General features: G+C 36.6%; 2 protein-coding genes across 9 annotated transcripts in view; one reads left to right on the top strand and one right to left on the bottom strand.

Moving 5' to 3' along the window:
- LOC131683724 (glucose dehydrogenase [FAD, quinone]-like) overlaps positions 1-15,540 on the bottom strand; it is a 43,498-nt gene extending 27,958 nt beyond the window's left edge. For all 3 annotated transcript variants that reach the window (XM_058965962.1, XM_058965965.1, XM_058965963.1), the window contains exon 1: positions 14,800-15,540. The gene's annotated coding sequence lies outside the window, so the exon portion shown is untranslated. The remainder of the gene's footprint in view (positions 1-14,799) is intronic.
- Positions 1-19,020, top strand: part of LOC131683731 (flotillin-2) — a 503,804-nt gene that overhangs the window by 210,041 nt on the left and 274,743 nt on the right. The gene's annotated exons all lie outside the window — the stretch shown is intronic.

Genomic DNA, 19,020 nt, shown 5'->3' on the forward strand with positions numbered 1-19,020 from the left:
CGCGTAGTCGGTGATTTTCGAAATGAAAATTTGTGACGCTTTGTTAATTTGATATCATTCAGTATTATTAATATTATGGATATGATAGCACGGGATGAAATTTGTTCTATCATTTAATTCAATTTAGTACCGGTACTTTAGCATACATCTGACTACATGAAGCGAATGTCTAATTAACTCTTACATGCGCAAGATTGTTTTAAAACAACATTGCGATAAACATCTCAAAGTAACTGTAGTAACGCATGAAAACTGCGAGAAAATTTTCATTTAAAAAAAATGATGTGAGCCGTTAAGGGTTAGAAGAAACATTGTTGACCACTCACCGTCTATTCATCTTTCCAAGTCCATGCTGTATGTTATTAGCCCTTTCCGAGTCGCTCAGTGCTTCTTAATTTTCGTATACAGCCAACTCAACCTAAGATGGTAATTTTACTATCCAGATATGTAGAGGTAGACGCACTGGCGAGTGAAAGATAGTCGGTGTCTAGATAAAAGCATTGATTCAGCATTGGTCATTGCGCAATCCTGATGTGAAACGATTGGTGGATGTAGATGATGGATGTTGGGTTGGGTAGGAGTCGACGCGTTTGGTTTTCGAATACATTCAAAATGAAACAAATCAAGCGTCACGGGATGTGTAATGGATAGTGTAAGGAATACTCTCAGATGAAACCAAAATGATTTATGAAGATTTCTACGAAATAATTAAATACTTGAAATGGTTTGAAAAGTATAGATAATTCTCAGTTTAATACTCGTGCATCTTTTTTATTTTGCTAAAAAAATCGTGAGTTATTAATTTTTTTTGTTTCGAATTCTATCGTACCTACTAATTGGTTCAAGAAGGCACTTCTCTATTTTCGACGAATTCGTAAAATAGCTCTAGTCAAGTTATCCGGTTCACGATTTCATTTAATTTCTGGATTCCCTATCGTTGGGGCCGTAGTGTGGTTTTTTGGCGCCATTGGCGAGGTCTCAGTTTTGCACTCCTCCGAAATTAGTCATTAAAGTTTCCGATTCACCGTTTAAAATAACACACTTTGACCTTGGTTGGCCCATATCTGATCTACTTTCGGATCATAGATAATCCACCAATTGCAAAAATTTCGAAAAAAAACCTGACGCAGCAATCTACATCCGTGACATATATTTAAAGCACAGGTAAGCTTACAATTGTGATATTCTGTCTAAAGTAAGCAAATGAAGTTGCTGGCGATAAGTTTTTTATGAAGGATTACCGTGTCTACATACCCACGCACAAAGTTGAGATTGACGGTGCTGTCATCGATTCTCGTTTGTTTTGTATGGATCTAGTGTAGCACGGGGTTGACTATTTCAAGGACCCCTTGCTCCAATCAGCGAAAATTTTGAATAGTAATCGCACTGGACGGAACTCGTTTCGGGCGACCTTTGGCGGTACAGCTTTGCGTTTTATTACGTCTTCTTCGACAAGGATCGTCTGCTAGTTATGGAATTTGCACTTTGTCTTCGTCACATCAGAAGCCGCCTTTAATGTTTTTGGCGAAAACTGATGGTAGAGTAGAATGGGGTCAAATTGGTATGAGGGTACAATTAGTATAGGGCTATGTTATTTCAGAGGTCACTCATGCACGGTAGAGAACATCGTTGACGACTGTCATTTCGGCTGTTACCGTGGATCGGATGTAGTAGTTACGGCGTCGTTTAATTTTTCGCGTGTTGTTCTGCGAAAACCCATTGTCTTTCGTCCTTAGTACATTTGTACATTTGTAAAAAAAATGTCAAGTGAGTTTTTTCTTACGTAAAAATTAACGTTGAACACGAGTATTGTGTTGGTTTTTCGATATTTTTTGTTTTGAAAAAAATACGACAATCAACATAAAACATACGCTGGGGAGCACGATAGACCAGCCGTTTGGGGGCACTATAGGTCAAGTAATTAATATTAATTGAAGACTTTTAGCCACTTCCCAAAGCTCCATTGCGTAAACCATCGAATCGATACCGAAAGCAGTGTAAAGCTGCACCTCTCACTGATTCAGTAATGCTGGAGTCTGTACGAGTTGAACAAGCAGCTACATCCAAAAAAACCAGCCGCCGAAGCTAGAAAAAAAATTGCCGCTGAAAAAAAGGAAAAGGAGTAAAACGGCAGAAACAACTGGGAAATGAACGAAAATTGATCTCAACAGAGAAGAAAAAATCCAAAGAAACCTCTATGAAGCGCAAACATGGTCGTCCCACAGCTAAGCAACCCCGTGAGCCGGAATACACAACTTCTATTCCTCACTCTGGCGAGGACGAGTACAACAAAGAAGTCATTAGCAAGTACACAACCAGACGGAACTGCTGAAAAATGTACGTTTTTCAACATTTCCCTACGTGGTTTCATGATTTTTCACATCCTTTGCCACTTCATCAATTTCTTAACTGAATTACGTCAATAAACACCATTTATTATTTGTGTTAATAATTTTTAACCCTTTCATGCCCAACTTTTTTCTAGTGCATGTAGGGTTTCAAAACTATTTTTCCTTGAAAACGCTTGGGTCAAGAAACACGAAAAGCCTATTTTCATAAAGATAGGTGCTTCCATGGCAGTGCTAGAAGCTGGTCAATTTTTACCTTTTTATGCTCACTACAATGCTCCTAGAATAATAACAATAGTCTAATTACGTGGAAAACGTAGCCAATGACAGTCTAAATTGATAGGTTTTATTAGTTTTCAATAATATTGCACCATAACGAAGATATATGAAAAAATCATTTTCCGTCGTCAACGTAAACTGTCCCTGGCAGCACTGCTCCATCGGAATCCAATCAGACTAATTGCAATAACTTCAGTTCTAGAGCTGATCCTTGTAACTGTTAATACTCAAATTAAAGGCAATAATCACATTAATGAGCCTTGCTTGTTTTTGTGAGCAAATCTCGCCTCAATCAAAAGTTATAGCTGTTTAAAAACATTGTTGTCCACAAACAACATGGGCATGAATGGGTTAAAATATCTGCAGTATCCATACTCCTCAAATAACAATAGAACTGCTAATTTTTTAGGCTTGTTTTTCGTTTTGTTTAACCTCGAATAAAGTGACCTTTCGTACCCCCAGGTCTTAAAAGCGTCGAAAATAGTACCTTTGCTTGAAAAATATTTAGTCAACCATAAAATCATTATTACCAAAACATTGCCAGATGTAAAACCTTTCCAACGAGTACTTGTTTATCTAAATCAGTACAAAAGTTCCATCGCGCGAGCTTGCCAAAGAAAACTGACCTATGTGATTCCACTCTACTCTATAATTGTTAACACATGCATCTTTTTTCACATTTTCCTAGACCAGATAAGTTAGAACATGTGACATATATGATTGGAACGGCAGTGTGGTCATGTGAAATCTGTTCAAATGCTGAGAATTTCCAACGAATATTTTTGGCTTTCTCAGTCAATTTGAAATATGCAACCGATATGGAAAAACTCCCAAAAATGCCCGATGTTTCGGCCGTTTTTGATGCCTTTGTAAGTGGCCATCAAACGGCAGTAACGTTGTACAGGTTATATCGTTTTCTTAATTTAAAGTGGGATTGACTATTACTATTACACGGAAAAAATGTTCCCAAATTGTGAATAAAGCGCCATGAGTTCTGGAACAATTCCGTAACGCCTGCGTATCGCTTTTATCAACGGAGGTATTTGTTTTGTCTTCTGAACTTCAGTTACGGTTTCTGTTGGTTCACAACTTTATGAATATTGTCACAAAACCAAAGGTTGACTCGTGGTTTAATTCATGAATTCAGGAACATTATTCGATCGAGTTCGACTGTACGACCCAAACTAATTTATGAATCATTACATCTTGTTCATGATCTGCTTCTCGTGGTTGTGAATTAGTTCACAAAATCAAAACAGTCTGGACATTTTCTCGTTAACATTTTCACGAAACTCGGAAAATTATTATTGATTCTTTTCAATCTCCGTGAACTAATTCATGATCTCTTATACATTAGTAATGATTCAATGTCCACGCTCGTGAAATAGTTCACAAAGTTAAGCAATATTACTAATGGATACGTGAACTATTTCATAATTGCAGGCGTATTAATCACGACTACTATTTTAGCTCGGGATTTTTTTTGCTCAATATCATGAAACATTATTCATGTATTCGTTAACTGGCTCATGATTCCTAGTATATTAGTCACAACAAAACCTTTCATGCTCGTGAAACAGTTTACAAAATCATAAATCATTATTCGTGGATAAGTAAACTGTTTCATGATTCCTAATAAAATAGTCAGTAAACCGCGGTGAGAACCAAAAATACACTATAGAGTCACAAATCGTGTTCGTGATATAGTTCACAAAACAAGATACCGCGAATCAGTCACACTTGTGATCCAGTTCATATTTCCGATAGTAGCCATAACACATCGAGATAAGGTGAAGAGAAATTACGAATATCATTGTAAAACTGATATCTAAACATGAGTCACATTACCCCACGTAGGGAATTCGAAAGTAAGATTTAATTGGCATATAAATTTCGGAAATCGTAACTAAGATCCAACGTGCATATAAATTTCGGAAATCGTAACTAAGATCCTGAAATCATGAACATAAATCACACTACTCGTGACAAGAATATCAAATATTTTGTGTAAGATCTTGAAATCATGAGCATAACGATGACGTGAATTGAACTTATGAAAATCCTAAGCAAGGTCCTGAAATCATGAACATAAATCACGTTACTCTGCCAGAACAATCCGATAGTAAACTCTTGACTAAAATATCAGTGTAACGTAATGAGAAATTACGAAATTCACAACTAAGCTTCTGAAATCATCGAACATCGTTTAACTGTCAGTTTTTTTTAGTTTTTATAGTTTATACGGCCCAGTATATCGTCAAATTGTGAACAAGAATCACAACAAAAACTAACTTTGTCCAGGGAACAACCACAGTAATCCAATCAAACATTCTAGTGTAACGCCATGTATATTTTTGGCGCGAACACATTTTCGGAAAACCAGATAGTTTCAACGATATTTATTATTCATAATTTCAAGAACTTTGTAACGATTGTTATACATAGTTCAGTTTACGAAGCGAATTTCATGAATTTATGAACGGATTTTTTTCCGAGTATTACAGCAACGCTCAACCAGAGTTATTCTATCTCTCCTGTAAAAAGGATGGTTACAGCTGTTAAATTCTAGCGCCCACCTAGTGGATTAAATCACCCAAAGCACCGACTATATTTTTTATAAATGCGAACATCGAACACCAATGAACAGTTTCATCTAAAATTTTATTGAGCATATCCAATCAATGGAGCAATGTGTCTAATGCACTTTAATCGTGCAATCAGACAATCACGGAGCGGTTGGATTAATTTCTCACTTACCTACTAAAATCATTGCTTGTAACGAGAAAACTTGCAGTAGACCTTGTAACACTTGGCTATACATACATATATTGGTGTGCAAATGTGTTTGTGTTGTAAAAAAGTGTACATTGTTTTCTTAAATCTCTTTCCCCCGTAGCAATCTCTGATGCCATACCCATTTACTGTCGTCGAAATTATACCAATTGGAGGAAAATAACTAACCATAAAATGCATGCCCAATTTCCTTCTTCTGTTCCTTGTTTGCTCTATCATAAACCATAAACCTTTAAAGTACACTCGCTTTTGTGCAAAATTGTTGCAACGAATCCAGTATCAAGAAAATAAGAACCTTTGAAAAAGTAGCACATAGCTAAGAAATTGGATACTCATCGGCCTAATGAAGAGCTCTTGAATCCCCACGCGGGGCGGATGGGCACATAGTGGCAAGCCGGTAATGGATTTGTGGGATGTGTTAATATTGCTTATGGAAGATTTATTTTCAGTCGAAATAATAGAGGCTGCTACGATGCAGCGCCAGCCAGCACTCGTGGAAGAAAGTAATTGAGCTGATCCAGATACGCTGCGAAATCATCAAACAAACTGCGGTACGGTTATCGACAGAACTGTTATGGAGTACCTACTCGATCGGGAGCAAATTAGCCCCGGCACGAGCTTTGATTTCGGATTTGCAAGTGGCGCCACTTGATGCACTAGTTAGCAGCTAGTAGATGCAGTGGTCCCAAAAAAATATTCGCCTAGTTGCATATTTCTTAGAAATAGGCCGGTTTGAAGCGTGGTATGTACAAATAAAGCAAACTAAATTCATCAATTATTTTTTGTCATACAAAATTATACAAAAATAATAACAATAATAGTGACAAAGGTAACATTTCATATTACACAATCTCAAAAAGAATTCGTCTGTCAATGTTTTGGCAGGAACCATCGGATGAAAATTAATGTTCGGTTGGGTTTCTGTGAGCATCTCTGGCAGCTTATAATATTTACAGCATGGAGTGGACCTAATTAGCTGCGACTGAAATTTTGAAATTTTATCTTATTCTTGTTTCAATTAGTTCTTGTTGAAAATAGCGTCATCTCGTCATATACAAGTTTACTAAATAATTCTGTAGTGTGATTCCCATACATTGGGGTCAGTATTAGACATATCCCGGGACAGTATTGTCACCAGATCTGAGTTGACCAATCCTGAGTGTGATACAAAGAAAAAAGAAAAAAGCTGTCAACACATATTTGAAAAATCAAATTCCTGTCTAGCAAGCAGGTTGCGCATGTGGCAAAATTAATTAATCAATCATTCACATTTATCTATAAACTAATCTATGACAAGTTCTTCCAATAGCGACTTCTAGCCTTAACATCTCACGAGACGCGACAATGTTCTAGGTGATTTTGGCCTATTTAACAATATGTCCGATGCGTGATAGACTGCCACAGTGTTTTTTTTGCCAAAATCGTGCGATCTATTTATTACGTCCAAATCATTAAACTTGGGTCAATGATATCTTCAAAGGAATTTCAAGACCTTTTATATGGTATAGTGATTTTAATGACTAATATTCCTAAAAGTGAGATATATTAGTCAACTTTCTTACAAGTATATATATATATATATATATAATAGGGTTAGGTTTTCATCTACAATATCTTCAACATTGTTGTTTGTAGCTGACCCCTTAAAACCAATTCATTAATATAACTTTTTAAATATCAACATGACAAGTTGGGTATTTTCAGTAAAAAGGTTTAGATTATCAAAATTGACAACTTTGTATATCACAACCTTGGCTGATCGAAGTAATTCGGCAACTTTTGAAAATATCTTGTGTTTCAAAAAGTGATTGGTTGATTGTACGTTGAAACGGTTGAGTCAACGTCAATAGTATTTTCGGTATCCTTATCAAATATAGCAAGGTATATAATAGCTTTCGTGCTTTGCTGAGCATATTAAGAATCTTGTTTAAACGCTTTCGAAATTATAGCTTGTTATGTTTGGATGGCCCCAAAAATATTTTTTAAAAGTATCTTCTCAATTATCATTTATACGAGTTTTATATATTCTATGAATTTCTTCTATTTGTCAAAATACACAATTTTAGTTTACGCATGATTTTTGTCTTGGAAATTAAAAAAAAACAATATTTTGCTTCAAATCATATATAACTCTACTGGAGACAATGAAAGATAAGTGAAATCCGTTGTGTTTTACAGACTTCATGTAGCACTTCTAGGAGCAACAAGAGCTGGCTGCCCGGCTTTACCCGTTCAAAAGTTGTTTCTTTTAAAACATTCGTAAATTTTATCAAAAATTACCCAATACCTTCTTCGTCGCAAGAGATATAGCAATGTTCTTTCCTGAAAGGATACATACAAGACAAAACGAATAACTTTTCGGAATATGCTGAAGCTGTATCTACGATATTTATGAAGTTATGTTAAAAAAAATTATAGAGTCATTCCCAAACAACGGTCTATAACTTCGAGTGTACTATAAATTGAGATTGTTGGTCTTCAGTGGGGGAGAAACCCGATCAGAATGAAATAACAAGAATATAACAGAACACAATTTTTGTAAAATATTCTGTTATAAAATAGGTTGCGTTAGTAGTTAAAATAACAGAAATTTATAACAAGCAACAATGCGAGATATAGTTTTGAAATATTTCTGTTATGTGTTTCTGATCGGGGAGGGTAACAGTGGATCTGCAGGAACTATGAAACATTCGTAATAAGATCAGAATGCATGATCAGGATCGTCTCATTCCCTCATATTTAACGATTTCTAATTCTTTACACGTGTTGCTATATTTAGGAAGAGATCTGATAACTGTATCTCTTTTGATGGGTATTTGTTTGTTTTGTGATAGCCAGAGTAAATTTGCAATGGAAAACATTATTACATCTTTATGAGCTACCGTTCATTGAATAAATGTTTAGTCTATTGCTATTTATAACAAATTTTATGCTCAACATTTACCACAAACAAAGTTTTTGAGTAACTTGTCATGGTTCTGTGTAATTTCACAATTTTCATGGGTAACTGTGAGACGATGACGTATGAGGAACATTGATTTTTTTGTTTTTGTGGTCTGTCTCAAAATGTTTTTCACAGTAAATATTACTCAAGTAGTGCAAAATCGGTAAATTTGGGTTAGTTTTGTGGAAATATCGCTCCTTTCAGAATTGCAGCATGTATGCAAACTGCTGGTCCGATGTTACGCAATGATATAGTGATTTATTTCGTAAACAAGCGATTTTCGACTCAATATAACTTTAAAGCATTAGGATCATTCTTCGTCAAAACAAAAGAATATCATTTACAAGTAGAATTACTTGCGACGTCGTGTTTCATAGTTCCTACCCATGAGGCACACTGGTGCATTTTACCACCGACTGTTTATTACCCATAAAAAGTAATTTCTCGTGAGTTTTACCAGCTGGAAAAAATATATCTAGAGAAAATTTTCAGTAGGACGTAAGTAACAATGAGAGATTTTCTTTGGGGTCTTTCTCTTCTGTTCATTACTCGGCCATTTCAACATTTACTACTCTACTCTTTGCATAATATTCTAGTAAAAACCGTCAGCTTTCGATATGTGCTGGAAAATTAGTGCAAAGTGTTGTATTGACGTCGTAATAAACGAAAGAGAAAGTAAACAAAGAGAGGCTATCAATGTTACTTACGTCTTATTGAAAATTTTCCCTAGATATGTATTAGGTAATAACAGAGTGACAATATGTACCACTATTGGGTAAACAAATAACATGTGTCATCATCAAATTTAAATCGTAGAAAAAAGTGTTTCACTGTTATCCCTTCTCCCCTAAAGATGTTCGCAGAAACCAGTTCTTTGACATTTCTGGAAACTTAATCTTAATGTTTATACTTTGACGCTTTTGGCAAAAAATCACTGTGGACTGGTACAAAACCAATCATGTTGTTTTTGAACCAAAAGTGGTCAACCCTAAAAACACTCCGGAACTTTGCCCTTTCAATCAAACTCTTTTTCCTTTTTAATGACTAAGTGGGTCAATTGTTTTTTTTTTTTGATTATAGATGTTTTAACCGTAAGGTCATTCACCTCTTCGGGTTAGAAAAATCTCTTATGAAAAATTTCTAACCCTATGTGCGGGGTCGGGACTCGAATCCAAGTGCGCTGCGTACAAGGCAATCGATTTATCCACTACGCTACGTCCACCTCCCTGGGTAATTGTTGCTATAGAGTTAAAATTTCTCAAACGGGGCACCTCAAATTGGTAAATTCATAATTTCGATGGATGACCTGTTTTTCAGAAATCTTATGTTGTTGGAAAATCAAAATCAGATGGATCTCGCAAAAAATGGGACATAAAATATAACAATTCAAAATTATTCCGCGGAACCCTGGTTGAGAATCGTTGTTTTATAACAACATGAAAAAATTTCTTGGAGGTCTTTTTGGAATTTATAGTAGGAAATATTTTGGAATTCATGGAAAATATTCATAAAATCTTGCGAATATAGTTAGGGGACGATGGGGAGTTGTGAATATAGTTTTATTTTCGGGGCATAACTTCCATAAACATTGGTCGATTTACAATATTTGAACTGGTTTTTATAAAGGCTGAATCAGTTTAAAATAATCAATATCTTGTTTGAGATGTGGCAGATTGTATGAAATGCGTGGAATCGGCATTTTTTAGTTTGGTGAGGATTTGTTAACCATCACAAAAAGTTAGGGAAATAAAGTATTGTTGTTGTTTATTTTTATTTGGGCTATGAACGATAAATTTTAAGAGATTTCTAAACTAAAGAACTTTATTTTAGAAAAGTGTTCCATAAATTATAGTCTAAATTAATTGCGATCGATTCATGTTTGAAAAATATGTTATTGGTTGAATAAATGGTTGCCAAGCTTCCGTCCACTGTTGTTTGAAAATGTACTAAAAACTGCTACAAACATTTAAGTTCATGCGGGTTCGCTGCAACGCAACCTGTTTACGTCTTCTATCGTTGATCGAAATCAGTTCGCACCGTTTTTTGCAATTGGTATACCTTTTTTCTCGGCGGCATGTTATTGAGAACTGAAAGTAGTATATGTGGTTTGTTGCAAATTTAAAAGAGTTCCAGAAGACCCGATTTCTATGTTGCTATTTTTTTAAATCAAACGGGCTAAAAACTTTAAATGGTAATATTTTTGTCAATTGTTTTGTCGCGGGATCCATCTAGCGATCTGTAGATGTGTCAAAATAAGCCAGCTTTTTATTAAACCTGTAACCGTCTACCGACTGTCTACCGACAAATCTACCTTGACGAATAGCACCAATAGTGAATTCTTGAGGTCTCATGAAGGTCTGACACTAGCTTAGTACTACTTTTGCTTTCCTAGACAGTCGTAAACCTGGTAAAATGCCTATACGGCATTCATATTAGTACTGGAGGTCACAGTCATGAAAATTGATCTAAAATGAAAAAAACAAAGCGATATATCCTGATTCCTTTCCCTACCTAGTAACACCAATCCTATCCTGTGACACTTATGAATGATGCAGAGAACTCCTCCGTCATAATAGTCACAAGTGTCGAAGTAACATTCCTTCCCATCCCATAATTTACTTGAATGGGCGTGGCCATCTACGTCATTGATCATACTATAATCTTAGTCTCTTTAGGTTGCACGTTGAGTATGATGTACTACTCCCAAGTATCGTACACTTGGCTCAATATGCAATTTCAGCAGGCTTTGATAAATCACGGGAAACTCACGGGTGGTCAACTAAGCTAAACTGTTTTGTCGCGAGACCCGTCTGAATTTAATTTTTCAATGACAAACACTTTCGAACAATAGATCATCCATTGAAATTGTAATTTCACCTAATTTTGGTGGCAAATTTAGGAAATCTGGACAAGGAACCGAAGGATATGAAACACCTTTATTATTAAAATTCATAGTGCTCAATGTAAAGCAAAAAGGTGAAAGAAAAAAATAAAATAAATAAAATTATAAATGCGTGAAATAGGGTGATATGAGCATGCTGTGAGTATTCCGACTTTTCTACTAAGGAGTAAATAAATTTTGGCATTTTTATCAACTGCGAATCACCCAAGTCTGCGGCATACACAGGTAGTATAAAGTAACTTAGTACCTTACCCAAGTAGCACGCTTTGTTACTGTATAGTATTTGTAACTCTCTTAGTAACAACTATGTTATGGAAAAAGCGCACTTTGTTTGAATGTTGTGCAACATGTTCCTAAATGCAGCAAAATAATGAAAACAATAGCTGTGCCATTTGTCGAGCATTGGGTAGTTGGACAGTTCTGTTTTAGGGTGGAATGGCAAACAAAGAGGCATTTGCAACTTGTTAGACTGTTTGTGCAAGTTGGCAAAGTTTCTGATTAGTTTCACAACTGTTATTGATGTTTGCTTACTTAACACTATTGGCCTGCTCTATAGTTACATAGTTGTACAATCAGTTTAAAAACCAGTAGAAATTCTTTTCAAATATATCCAACAATAAAAATATTGTGTAGCAGACGTGCAACATTTAAAACTTTCAACAAGTTGCAATTGCTTCTTGGGATATGCTAACCGACATGAAGTTAAATCACGGGAAGCTTCGACACTAAGCATTTTGCGACTTTGAAACTCTTGAATGAGCTATTTTTCGTCCCTCGCACATTGCCTGTCGGTCTGTTGTATTTTGTCTGCCTCAACACCAGCAGCATAGAGCTACACGTACTGATTTAACAAGGCGACGCCTGGCCTGCAATCGATGGCTACCGATGGATCTTCATCATAGTTAGGCATTCCGAAAAGTCGATTATTTAATTTTGTTTCAAATGATTAATGCCCTTTAAAAAGTTTCACCAGCAATTATCTCCAGCAGCAAGCATATAGAGCGGGAAGTGATGTTCAATATGACTTTGGTGATTGCTTTGCTACCCATAATCGCATATTGCTCCCGTTTTCTATGGGATTTCCTATCTTAATGGGACTGATATGCGATCATAGGCAGTTTGCAGATTAATTGTTTTAATTTTGTATCTAAGCGTAATTGCTCATTACTTTTTCAAAAGGGCTAATAAAATTTGTAAATAAACTTTTGTTTTGCTAATTTCTCTTAATTTGCAACAATTTTAACAACTAAAGCATTTGAAATTGCTTGCTTGGTAACGATGTGGAATAACGTGATTTTCTCATGAAATTTCACCGAGCTCTGGAGTAATGAACGAAAGAAGTATGTTTAGAAAAAAAATTCTAGCCCTTTTGAAGAACTAATTTTGAATTGTAATCCGACAAAGCTTACGACAGGAATAAGGAGGTGTAATTCGCTTGAATTGAGCAAATTTATATATCCAATTGCCTGTTTCATATTCTGAACTTCTTGTGAAAGAGCAGTCTTCACGAGAAAATGTTCAAATGACATAGATGCTTGATATCGATAGTTTCACTAAAGTTTGCCTCTTTCGTCAGAATTTGGTTTATTTTAGTGTAAGTTTCCTAAATATAGGATAATCTTTTGTTAGTTGCTTCTAATCTAGCTAAGCTGCCAAAATTACCAGTATCGACACTGTGCAATGTATTTAAGTGTTATAAGGATTAAATTGAATGAATCGGAATGTTCCAGAAAGTTTGTATGAGAGATACAGAGCTAAGAAGAAAGTTTGTTAACATTTGGCAAGGAATATGGACTTAAAACTGAGGCTTTCGCCGTATCTTTCATTATTGCGTTCAGACTTATATTTTGACCCGCTCTAATAAGCTGCCGATATTCTCAACTAAAACAAGATTGGGGCTGATTTCATCCTAGAACAGATCAATCCCCTAAACTGTCCTAAATTCGGACCAGTTGAAAGATATTTGACTTTTATCAAGAACAAACATCGAAGTAACAGCATACAAGTAAAGGAACAGCACGGAAATACAGTATCACCAAAACTGTACAAGCTATGATTGCATTGCATTGCACAACGAGAAAAATTATTTGCACGTCAGATTAACACTCCTAACCCCACGCTTAAAAGTCATTCGTAATGTTTGATGTGTTAATGTAACGGTCTTTCATACTTTATCATTAGTATCCAAATATCGTTAAAATACAAATAGTCTTAAATATATAAGAGATATGTTATTTTGATAGCATTATATTGTGCTTTGCTGATCGTAGCTTCATAAAATAAAATGTCAATTTATTTATATATAAATAAATAAATAAATAAAAACCTAGTTAAAAAAAACCTGAATGACTGCTTAGCCGAACTAAATCTAATATTCAGAAAATTTAGAACACTGGATTAAAGTTCCGTTAACGTGGTCAAACATTATGTAAATCGATGGTATCGATGGCTTCTTTGTGAGGCTGTGAATAAAGTTTGGATGTTATAGAGCGCGATTGGCGTATTTCCTTAAAATAAAGGCAGAGAGATCATTAGCCGAGCCTTCTCTAGGATCAATCAAGCACTTTCATCTACGATACGTGAACTAAAGAACAGCAGTTGTAAAATGCTATAAAAATATATCGCATTTGTGTTTGTAATATTTTTATAGTTGTTAAAATTACTATTCAACGTTTTCGTTTTCATTACCCGAAATTTTGGGATCCAATGACTATTAGATCGATATAGCACTTTCTTTTAAATCGCCAAAATTTAGTTGGATATTGTTATATCACACGCGAATATATTCTTTGCGTAATATGAATTTATTCGAAACACCCGGATATCCAGGAGCTCGCGACGCTTTGGCAAGAATCGCCGACAGCGTCATACTAATAACACACTAATAAATTTTTGTATCTCTTCAGGGTGCAATCCAATAACTGATGATGAAAATTAAAATTAATTTCGTTCGCTATTTTTTATTTCTTCGCTAACTAAATGTAGCAACTGTTGTAAAATTAACGTTTCAATGGGACTGACCAACCCCGAGTATACTGTAAATAAAAACAACATTGTGATAATGATCCTTGCCTTGCCGCAAGTCAAGCGTTTCGAAGTGCGTTGCACATCCATCCGCACTAGTATATATAGGTATCTATTTCTCTTACACAACGTACACATTTCGAAATCCGATTTTTTACGCCTTCGCCATCTCAAAAAAATACAAAATTCGGCAGCCTTCTCCTGCTCCGCGCACTCACTCGCTACCTTAGCACCCTCTGCATTGGTCTCATGGGAAGGAAAATTGCAAACGAATTGTACCAATGCGGTGATTTTTTTTGAAAGATAGATGTTCAACAAAAAGTAGAGTCATCCACTTTCAAACGTGCGTTGCGCAACTTTATCACGCACCGTGAACCGCTTCGTTCGGATTTACAATTCACAGTTGTCGTTACCCGCCATATCAATGCATCATCTCCGGTCGTACGGACCATATGCTACAGGTGTTGAGAAATACTATCGAAGAAAGTTCGCTGCCGTGTGCTACTCACTTGTTTCAAATAGTTGTTCCAACAGAGAAATGATTCATTATCGGCGCTTCGTTTAATGTTTGCTTTCTCCTAGATTCCTTCAGCAGCTGGTACAATAGGACGATCCTTTGGCCAAGAAGTGATCTCCCGAAATTCGCCCGTTAATGCAAACAGTAGCTTGCAATTTTTTGGGACACACTTTATCAACTATTGGACCACAATTTCCTCCGACTTCTTCTATTCATGTACAAGTTTCACTCATATAGCTTGGACAACACTTTGAACGACACTTTTTAGATATTTTTTTCGTTTTCAGGATGATTTTTCGATTAAAGAAGCTCAGCTTTTCCTTTACAGCAGGTTTATCACTTATTCATTCGTTTGTGTTTCACTTTTTTGTACGTGCGCCTCCGAAACACGTTTCAAACTTCCCAGACCACTGCGTATTTGCGGTCACACTGTTTGCGTAGCTATACTGGCGTTGTTTATTCCAATCACTACTGCCAAATCACTGTAAATTCACCGTTTGTATAAGGCAGGAGGAATCAAAAAGTGCCACAATTGCAAAGTTCGCTCGACAACACTTGAAACAATTACCCGTGCAAGCGATTCGAGATTGTTATCAAATTCGCAGAAGACAAAAAAAAACGAAATCAGAAACTAGGAAATTCCAGCAAATGTAAAATCTACGGCGAGTGGGATACCCTTATACCTCCAATCAACACGAGTGTCGGAGATATTCTGCACACCGTGGCGGTTGAATCGTATCTGAGCCTCCGCCAGGCCGCTGTCTGGCTGTTTGCTTACTCGATTTCGCCGTTTGCGCTGTTCGCTGTTCGGTCGAGCTTCCTCTTGCTTGCTTCTTTTGATACGCTATACGCGAGTTTCGTCTCCGGTGATGGTTAGGACGATATACGCAAGCTGCTTTAGCAAGGCTCTTGGCGTTCCAGCACCGTTGGTGGTTGGCAATTCAGCTGAACAGCACGACGTAGCAGGTCAGGGCTGCCAGTGGAACATGAAGTTGGCAATTAGTAGATTGAAACATTTTTCTGCTTTTTTCTGGTTCTTCCAATAAAAACTGCATTAATCTTAGTGTGTGTCGTACTCCTACAGAAGTTCGGTTGCCAATCACTTGAAAACCGCATTGCTGTTTCGAGTGGATGAGGAATGACTAAAAATCCTGCTTCGATCTAATTTTTACTTGTTAAAAGTTCCAAGCTTCAACTTAGCTTGACATGTAAAAGTTCCAAGCTTCAACTTAGCTTGACATGTAAGTTCATGTAATAAAGCAGAGTGGCTCCAAAATTTTAATTGTTCGAACATGATCAATTGCTGATGATTGCCAATCGAAGAAATACCGTATCGAGAAAATCAGTCAAGATTATATCGAAATAACTTTCAATGCCATTAGAAATGTACTTTCAAAAGACTGAGATTAACATACGGAACATTTATCGACTAGAGAAATATTTTGATTTTGTATTCCCTACAACCGCAGCCATTTACAAGCGCTATTTTGAAGCTGAAAGTGTTGAGTATCATGTACTAATTATTTCAACTAAAGAAAGTACTTGGAGAATTTTCTTTCTGAAAATAAGTACCAGTGGCGCTCGTGTGTTGGAGATACTGTACTCTATAAATGATCTGTTCGCTGCGGGACCATTCATAAATTACGTAACGCTTTTAGGGAGGGAGGAGGTTCGACAAGTTGTTACATATTTTGACATAGGGGGAAGGAGGAGTAAGCTAGATCGTTAGTAACATGTTTACACTGAAGAAAAAAAAAATTTCAAGGAATTTGTTACGTAATAAGGGAGGGGGGATGAAGAAATTTGCGACAATTTGTTACATGGGGGAGGGTTACGTAATTTATGAATGGTCCCTTGTACGGAGGCAATTATAAAAATTCAAGCCATAGTACTCAAGTGAGATCAAGGATGTGAAGTAAACAGATCGGAAAACTAGAAGTGGCAGGGTCATTAGAACAGGCTTAATATCGTACGGGCTTAATCTTTGCCTTCTGATAATGAGGGTCGAGCTTAGGCAGAATAACTACGAATCACCCGAGTTCACTATCATGTGTCCTGATAAAGGTAGACGTATCTATCTTTACCGTGACAACCGGCAAAAATTAAGCCACGCAAGATCACCACTGAAAACCTGTCGACGATTAGCATCAATCTTAATGATGATTGCTGCTGTTCATCTCTGTTTGCCTTTTGAATGCCGGGATAGATTTTTATTAGACTATTGTCACTGTTCTTACAGTCGTGGCGGGTTTGCTACATTGTGTAAGGCAATGGCTGTGTCACATCCTTGCTCTCACTTGAGTACTATGGCTCTAAGTTTCATAACTTTCCCTACCCAGTATTCTCTAGCTAATTGAATGTCGTTAAAACGTAAAAAAGAAAATGTGACTAACATAGTCAAAATAAAAAAGGAAAAAATATAAAAATTCAGTTACCAACAAACAACCAATTACCCCCAAATTTTTGCCGTAAGTCCGATGCATTTCAATATTTCTGTAAATAAAGTACTGCTGTATAATGATGCTTTGACAACTTTGCTTTATTGAACCCTCTCTCCTAACCCATTATGCCCGCACATTTGCCTCTTCAACTTAAGCTACTTTCAACTACATATTTGGCGTTCCAGATTGTTCGGAGGATTGAAGACTCTTGGTACAAAACAAAATTAATAAATTAATATTTACACATTTGAGGATGCCAAATCTTTTGAAAATCTCATGAAGCCTCCCTTATTAAAGCATTTGTCCGTTGATGCTCACAGGTACGATTAAGGGTTGACTCAGAAACTAATCTACAACACCAACTTCCGAAGAAACACTCAAAAAGTTATGGTACGTTGTTTACTAGATATTTTTAAGTAGTAGTAGAGAGAGAACAGTCCCTTCAGTTCTGCCAATCTTATGATCTGCCTTTCTTTCGGGTTCGTAAAGTTGGTAGTAGTTATTTATTAATGATCGTTTCTAGGCTCGTTGCTTTTGTTATTGTTTCGAAATCTCTTGCAGTTTTCATCTAAGTACAGCTCGACCGTCTAGAAAAATGATTCGAAGATGCGTGAAGTGAATTAGAATTCAGCGACCGAAAATAAAAGTCGCAAGAACAGAACATGCTTCGTAAACCTCGCTTCAAATATATTAGAATACAAGAATCAGAAATAAACTTCAAGCGTACAAATCGGATAGAAATCCTTCAGTATTAGAATCGCTTAGAAATTTCTCACCCGTTAAACTCGGCCAGGTTTCCAGTATACAAACTGGTTAAAATAAATAAATTGCACGCAGGAAGCATCCGTATATCATAATGTTCAAGATTGAAAGTCGGAGGAGAGTCTCAGTCCGATCTTTATATTTGAAGTTTATATTCGGTTTTTATTTTCTAGTATATTTGAAGCAGATCCATGTTTTGTACTTGCGACTTTTATTTTCGATCGCACAATTTAGGCATTTCAGGACCACATTTGAATAGTGGCACGAAGCTAGATCCGGCCAGAAGGTCAGGAATTAGAATATTTTGGCTTAAATGGCACTTTCCTCGTATGTAATCGGGGATTTGTGCCCTCGTGTAGCTTCAACAGAGCAAGCAGATGCCTCTGTAGACACTCCTTGAGGTAGATCTCCCCGTTTACAGTCCCGATAGTCACGAACGGCGCACTCCGTTTGCCACATGAACAGATCGCTCGCCAAATCATGTATTTATTAACAAACTTTGAAAGTTTCTGCATCCTTACTTCCTCCGGAGCAGTGAAGAACAGTAGCCCTGGAAGCTGTAGGAAGTCCGCCTTGATGTAAGTCTCATCATCCATGGGGCTTTGTCAGCATCTTACAGTGTACAGTTTCCGGGCCCGTGACTTTCCCACCATAGTTTGCCGTTCGTCACGATTTGAAGCTCTCTGCACTTTGTACGTATACAGTCCCTCCCGGTCCTTGGCTCTCTGAACGAAAGACATGAACAGATTCAACTTATTGGTCACATCTCTGACCGATGCATTGGGATACCGCCTAATCGCTTTCACTACATGCTTGTGATCCTGATCATTAATAGAACACCCATTTTGGCAACTTTTCTCCTTCCGTTCGATGCTCAGAGTTGGGTAGCAATGTTTAATCGCACGACTCACCGTTGACTGAACGATTCCGAGTTGTTTTCCGATGTCCCGTAGAAAGAGTTGAGGTTTTTCCAGGTGCTTGCGCAAAATCAACTCGTGACGTTGCTTTTT

The sequence above is a fragment of the Topomyia yanbarensis genome, chromosome 2, assembly GCF_030247195.1.
Source record: "Topomyia yanbarensis strain Yona2022 chromosome 2, ASM3024719v1, whole genome shotgun sequence".
NCBI classification, from domain to species: Eukaryota; Metazoa; Arthropoda; class Insecta; order Diptera; family Culicidae; genus Topomyia; species Topomyia yanbarensis.